General features: G+C 37.6%; 1 pseudogene across 1 annotated transcript; it reads left to right on the forward strand.

Moving 5' to 3' along the window:
- The first annotated feature begins 665 nt into the window (after positions 1 to 665).
- On the forward strand, positions 666 to 4,887 carry LOC149259994 (uncharacterized; annotated as a pseudogene). Its single transcript, XR_016257964.1, has 4 exons — positions 666 to 1,573; positions 1,665 to 2,788; positions 2,913 to 3,253; positions 3,398 to 4,887. The product of XR_016257964.1 is annotated as an uncharacterized LOC149259994 (transcript).
- The last annotated feature ends 2,744 nt before the right edge of the window (positions 4,888 to 7,631 follow it).

Raw genomic sequence — 7,631 nt, forward strand, 5'->3', positions numbered from 1 at the left:
GGATGAAATGGAATATATTTAGTTTGTAAATATTAAGCACTTTGTAATGTGGTTTTTTTATTTAATATTATTTTATTCTCATCCAAATGATACATGATGTCATATCATGCTAACCAAGTATGGGTTATTAGGGTCATATCTTCGAGAGGAGAGATTAGATTTCGGGTAGTGTAACAGGAATCTTTTATACGCTGATGGTAGCTTGTAGGTTTCAATGTCTTACATCAATGGCAACAAAGGTGAAGGCAATATCAAAGTGGGGCCACATTGCAAAGTCGCCTAGTTAGACTTAAAGGGAATATCAAAGTGGCGCCACATTGCAAAGTCGCCTAGTTAGACTTGCTCCTATTAAACACCCTGTCATGGAATCTTTTGGTGTCCATTTCTGCGTACAATATAACGAAAGAAATAGGGAAAGTCATACCAAAGTGGGCCACATTGCAAAGTGGCCTTGCTAAACCAGGTACTATTAAGCACCGCGTCATGGCATCTTTGGACGCGGCCAAAATTGCAGGTGGGTTTCGATTCCTTTCGTCAACGGAATTAAAGCGAATGGCAAAATCAAAGTGGGTCACATTGCAAAGAGTAGGTGGAAGATAGGTTGAGGAGCTTCCGATCATAATTCTTCAAATTTGGGAAAACAAATAATGAAAATGTTGAAACCGCCAAATTTGACCTGTTCGAGTTGAAAATTCCAACACTGTTAACTGTGGCGCAGAAGAAGAAAAGGAGAGTGCAGTGCGTATTTTATGGTTTGGATTTTAATGGTGAAAAATATCCAATCTATTTTCGTCAATATAGCTTTGACTTATTCATTAAGATTTCTGTTCAATGGCAGACCTGCACACATCCAGCCGATCAATATAGCTTTCTTTATTTAGTGCATACATGGTTTGGATTTTACTAGGGAAGCATCTAGATATCCAATCTATCTTCATCTATATAGCTTTATCTTTTTGATTAATATTTGTGTTCGAAAGCAGACCTGCAAACATTCGGCCGATCAATATAGCTTTCTCTTCACTGATTAATATTTGGGTTCCATGGCAGACCTGCAAACATCCCGCCCTCGTCCCACATTTTATAACTCTTCTCCTTCCACCTCGGCTTCCACTAGTACTGCTCTGTACTACAACATATTTATCAATCACCGCGGGCCTGATGTTAAAAACACCTTCGTAAGTCATCTTTACTATCGGCTTATTTCGCATGGATTGCAACCTTTCCTGGACAGAGAGGAATTGGAGGCTGGAGAGTGCTTAACTCCCCAAATTGAAGGTGCAATCAAAACCGCTTCGGTCCATGTTACTATTTTCTCTCCTAGATACGCTGAATCAAAGTGGTGTCTGGATGAGCTTGTCCTTATATTGAAATCTGGAGCTAGAATTATTCCAGTCTTTTATAATGTTCGACCTTCAGAGCTTCGAAGGATGGACAAAGATGGGCTGTATGCTCAAGCTCTGAGTTATCATGAACAGAAATGCAGATACGACGGCCAGACACTTGAAAATTGGAGAAAAGCCCTCTATGACGTCTCCTCCATAATCGGTTTCGAACTCGAAACCTATAACGGGTTGGACCCTAAGTCTTCCTGTCCTTGTTATTTATTTTCCTTGTATGGGCTTACAGCTAATGTTTTGTTTGTTTTCTTTGTGAATTTACAGTGATGAGGGCAAGCTGTTGGATAAGGTCGTACAATGCGTGCTTAAGAAGCGAAAAATAGCTCCGAACGTGTCCCCCAATATAGCTTTGAATGTGGCCACATATCCAACTGGTCTACAAGAAAAGATAGATGATTTTGAAAAGACAATGGCGCCACAGCAGCAGAGTGGGAAAGCTCAGATTTTCGGGATTGTGGGGTTGGGAGGAGTGGGCAAGACCACGCTAGCGAAAGAAACTCTTCAATAGAAAGAGATCCGATTTCAGCAAATCCTATTTCTTGTTTAATGTCAGAGAGACTGCAGGCAAAGGGTCCTTAAATTCCTTGCAGAGCAAACTTCTTAATGGATTGACTCAGACTAATGTGCCAATAGATAACGTTGATGAAGGTATAGAAATGATGAGAAGATACGTTTCATCTTTTCACGCTCTAGTAGTTATAGATGATGTAGATCATGTACATCAGTTGGATGCGTTTTTGCCAATAAAGGAAGTCCTTCATTCAGAGAGTTTAATTTTGGTAACATCTCGCCACAAGGATGTCCTCACAAACGCGGGAATAAGAGAAGCGTCAATCTATAAGCTTACAGGGCTCAATGAACAGCACTCCAAACAGCTCTTCTGCTCGTATGCCTTTTGCAGCCCTCGTCCACAGCTAGGATTCGAAGATCTTGTCGATGCCTTTTGTAAGGCCTGCGCTGGATTACCTCTTTCTTTAAAAGTTTTCGGTGGGCTTCTACATGAAAAGAATGACCGTTCTTATTGGAAAGGGCAATTAGATAAACTTCACCAGATAAAACTTCCACATGAGATTCAAAAGAGCCTAAAAATAAGCTACGATGCACTCGATGTAGATGAACAGCAAATATTTTTAGACATTGCCTGTTATTTCATCGGCGAAGACAAAGATATGGCCATAAATATATGGGTCGGATCAGGCTGGCAAGGCTCGGTGGGACTTCTAAATCTAGAGAACAAAAGTCTCGTGGAAGTGGACAGACAAAATAATAAGATCAAAATGCATGATCAGCTTAGAGATTTGGGCAGAAGCATTGCAGAAGAGGAAAAGCGTTTCGGTCGTTTCTGGCCACTGACCGAAAATCTTCATGATTTGTGGCACCAATCGCCTGTAAGTGCTAGAACCCTTCACACAATTTTATAATTTATTTATTCAACACAGCATAACAGAACAGTAGGAAAAGTATTGTTGCTCCGTTTAATTTGTTTGTTGTTTGTTTGCAACCAATTAACAGTCAATAACCGAAGTGCGCGGAATTAGGACGGTTCGTGGCTACAAAATTCAACAATGGGAAGAATTGTCATTGTCCAAAAGTTGGTTTAGTAAGGCGGTCACAAGGTGGGGAAGGAAACAGATCGACAAGACACCATATAGTTTTACGAATTTACAACTTCTTGCGATTGAAGATGGTCATTTAGACAACATATTGAGGACGGTCCAGTCATCAAATCTGATTTGGCTACGCTGGAAAAATTGTCCTTACTCTTGCCTGCCTTCCTGGTTTCTAATGAAGAATATACGGGTTTAGAAGTGGCGGGAAGCAAATTGAAAGTACCGTGGCGCTCAGAATCTCAGGTTAGAGATATCGCTGGTTTTTAGTTTGTTTCCTTTGTTTTAGCTATCCTGTTTTATGGTATTATCCCCCTTATTCCAGCACATACTGTCGATCTTGTTTGAAGATTTTGGTAGGTCAGTTGAAAGATTAACATTGCGTTGCAGGCACCTCTGGAGTTACGGGAGCTAAATATTGATTCTCCTCTTTTAGAGTTTCCAAAGTCCATTGGGCAGCTGAAGCATATCGAAAAAATTGTGGTGACTTATGGACTACCGGAGTTTATTGAGTTGAGAGCCCTGCCAGAGGAATTCTGTCACCTGCGCTCCCTGAAATACCTACACCTAAGCTGCCCATACGTGGAGTTGCTGCCTGATTCTTTCGGCTACTTAACAAATCTCCAACACCTCCATCTCTCCACTGCAAGAGCTTGCGTATGCTTCCAAATTCCTTCCGAAATTTAATTCAACTTAAATATCTGAATTTGCAAAGCTGCTTCAATTTGACCATGTCGGAGGAAACATTTGCCAATATCAGCACCCTTGAATATTTAGAACTTTCAGGCTGCAAGAAATTGGAAATATTGCCAGCTCAAGTCACACATCAACCGTCACTGCAACTAATACGTCTATTGAATACACGGTTAAAAGAATTGCCTAGAGATATTGGAAAGCTCAGCAGTTTGGAATTTCTTTTATTAGAAAGTCCTTTGTTGGAAATGTTGCCATTTTCGCTGGGTCATCTGAGAAGCTTGAAGGAACTGTCTTTCATTGGTTGCCACAGATTGAAATCCTTGCCCGATTCGTTGGGACTGTTGACTAGCTTGTCGACGTTGTCCATTAGAAACTGTGGAATACTCTCCTTGCCGCCAGAAGTCCTGCAGATGAACAATCTGATGAGGTTAACTGTAGAGGAGTGTCCGTTACGCAAGCTGCCATTGAAGAAGCGAGTTGAAGGAGAAGGACAAACATCAACAAACCAGGCAGGGAGAAGAGAAGTAGATAAATTGAAATCTTCCATCGACAATGCTAAAAAAGAATGCATGCACCCACTGGAATACCTAGCACTAGACCGGACAGAAATATCAGAGATATCCTTTCATCAAGATCTCTGCGCCAACCTTAAACGTCTGCACATCTATTTTTGTCGTGAGCTTGTGGAGGTTGGAGCACTGCCACCAACACTAATAAGGTTGGAATTAGTTCATTGTCCTCAATTGAGAAAAGTAGAAGGGCTTTGTAATGCTGTAAAACTTCGAGAACTGACCATCACTTACTGTGAAGAACTAGAGGCTCTGCCATGTCTTGAAAGGTTGGTATTGCTGGAGAAGTTCTCTGCCCCTCAATGTCCGAAGCTTAGAGGAATACGGGGTTTGGCGCAGCTGACAAAGCTTCGAGTTTTACATGTGGATAGCCGTTATGCGTTGGAGCAGCGGCAGATGTTGAAGCTGTAAGGTTGATGGAGAATAGTTATGTCCAAGAGCTGGTAGGTCGTTAAAGATTTCGTGTTTCCAAACTTCAGTGGGGCGTGGTGTGGGAGTGGTAGGCATATTCTACCTCTTCTATGTTTTGGTTAATTTTCTGATATTTTTTTTGTTTGTTTTCGATCTTATTGGAGATTGGACCTGGATGCGTTGGAATATAAGTTTTTGTTTTACTCTGAATTTTATACATTAAAAAAAATCTAAAACATAAAACAGTTAGATGGCATCATTGTTTGAAAATATTGTAAATTCCACAGAACAAATTTCATCATAGTTATAGTTTTGTATTTCAAAATTCATTACCTAAGACTTTGCAAACCAAATTATCCAATTTCTTTTAACACCACAATCATCTAATGAGATGGCAGTGGTCAATTTGTTATAAGTTTTGAAGTTTTCTGGGTTTATTTTTCAGTAGATTTGGTTCAAAATAAGGCAGGAATCCGTTAGAATCACAAATTTGAGTTCTAAATTTTCCAAAAAGTTTTTTAAAGTACTGAATTCATATATGTTATCAAGACATTTTTAACCACAAAAAAAATTAAAATTTCGCAAAAATTATTTTGATGAATGGTAACGAAAAACAATACAATGAACTATAATCGGCATGAATATTTAGTACTGGGCAGATCAAATTATCCTTGATGGTGCATAATCGGCGTGAATATTTAGTACTGTGCAGATCAAATTTTCCTTGACGGTGCTTGATACTTGGACTATCAATATTTAAATGCCATACTTTTCTCTAAAAGGGAAAAGTCTTTCAGATGCAAAAACCTCAATCTAGCGTGGCAAAAGGTTCAATGATTTTTGCAGTTTTACTTACCCTTTCCCAATCGAATGATTTGATCAAAAGCTATCGGATGATAGTTCTTCCCTAATTTTTTTTTTTAGACTTCAGTTTCTTCCCTAATTCCTAGCACAAATCAATTAGGTTTGTTTGTTATTGTTTCAAAGTTTTTCCTAAGTCGAATGAATAATATTTAGCACTCCCCCCTTGGTTTCAAATATAATCTACTTTCATACTGTTTATAATCTTCTATGTGTGAAAATTAAATTTATACTTTAAGGTCAGAGTAATGGGCCAGACCGTCTCTGCTGAATGTTTATCCCCATTAGGTATCTATCCACTTGTGTATCTTCGTTAGAGATCTTAATCCACTTTTTGGTCTCAATATTAAATGCTTTCCCCATTAGGTATTAATTTAATCTTAATCCACTTTTTGGTCTCAATATTAATGCTTCCCCATTAGGTATTAATTTATCTTAATCCACTTTTTGGTCTCAATATTAAATGCTTTCCCCCTTAGGTATTATTTTAATCCACTTGAGTATCTTCGTTAAGTATGTTAATCCACTTCCTGGTAACAATGTTAATCAAGATCAGAAAAAATAGGTGCATCAATCACCTGTTGGGCGTGAATACTCATAAGACACAGATGAGTTACAATGGTGATATAGGAGTACAAATTCCATTATTATATATTTTGGTACATTAAACATGGTTTGATTTGTGTTTAATTTGTCTCATTCTTCTCGGAGTAGTGATCAAATTTGAAGGGTTGGTTTTAATTTCAATTAGAAGGGTATATATTCATGTATTTCTTCCATAATGAAAAGCTTAAAAAATTAATTTCAATTGGCAACAGCGTATTATTTTGCATTTCATTTCCAATCAAATTTATTTTTATTAAAAAATATAATTCCTAAAACTAAGTGGCAAGTAGTGTTGTAGCTCAAATTGGCTCAATCTTTGTGTTAATAAAACACTGTTAAATATAGCAAAATTTTCAAAAATATGCCCATTTTTTTTATGAGATCGGAAAGATCAAACTTTAATAACAGATTTCACATGCACAATACTCTGCTTCTCGAGTCTAAAATAAGAACCAAAAATAAATATATAAACTATCAGATGTTATCATTTTATTTTCATATAGACTATCAAAATAAACTATAAGATGTAATCCTTTTATTTTGGGTCATGGGAAAAGAGGGAAAACAATCTACCAGGCCTGATAAACTAACTTGGCAGGAACATCAAACAATTCAATCAACCAATCCAATAACAAATAATGAAGGCACGGTAACAAATCTTGATAACTGTGATTCATGATATATATGTAATTTCCATAAATTTCAGTTTTGATCCAAAGAAGAAGTCCTATAGACCGAGTATGTCTCTCTATCTATGTTGTGTTTTGATTCCAAGAAGAGGTCCTATAGACCAGGTAGGTCTCAAGGGAAAATAAGTACAACAAGAGAGACCTGCCTGATTTATAACACCTCTTCTGAGAATCAAAATTTATATTTGATCAAAATATATCTATACATATAGTACATGGAAGGACAATGGCAAAAACACCCAAGAAAAAAGCCTGCAAATTTTGAGTTCTGAAAGCTTACAAGAACAACTAGAAATTTATATAAAATCCGTGTCTTTTTAAACAACAGTGTCTTATGGGCAGACTTAAATTGCTGAGAAAATACCTGTGATCCTTGGAATACTGTGGATTCGTTCTACAAAAGAATACCCACATGCAAAAATGGCCCAGACAGTGAAATTTGGTAACAAAACTTGGTCAAATCAATGTAATGATCAGATTCGTCTTGGAGGACCCCTTTTTAGCAGTTCTCCAGTTAGATGGGATGAAAAAACTGGAGTCAGAATGTGGGTCAGATAGGATATGGAACTAAATAATCCATTGATTTGATTTTATGTCCATAAAGTTTTGATAGACCCTGTTTCTAAACAATAAATGAAAAAGGTAGGAAAATCTCGCGGGAGAAAATAATTCAGTCATTATAATAAAACCAAGTTATATATATATATAAATCCTACCTACAGCTCGATTTCGTATCTCTACATACTTTTTTATACACGGCTCTGTATCCATTGAGTCCGGAAGTGATGACTG

This window comes from Pinus tabuliformis, chromosome 6 (assembly GCF_031772625.1).
Source record: "Pinus tabuliformis cultivar Carrire ecotype Pingquan chromosome 6, CPIR1, whole genome shotgun sequence".
Classification (NCBI taxonomy): domain Eukaryota; kingdom Viridiplantae; phylum Streptophyta; class Pinopsida; order Pinales; family Pinaceae; genus Pinus; species Pinus tabuliformis.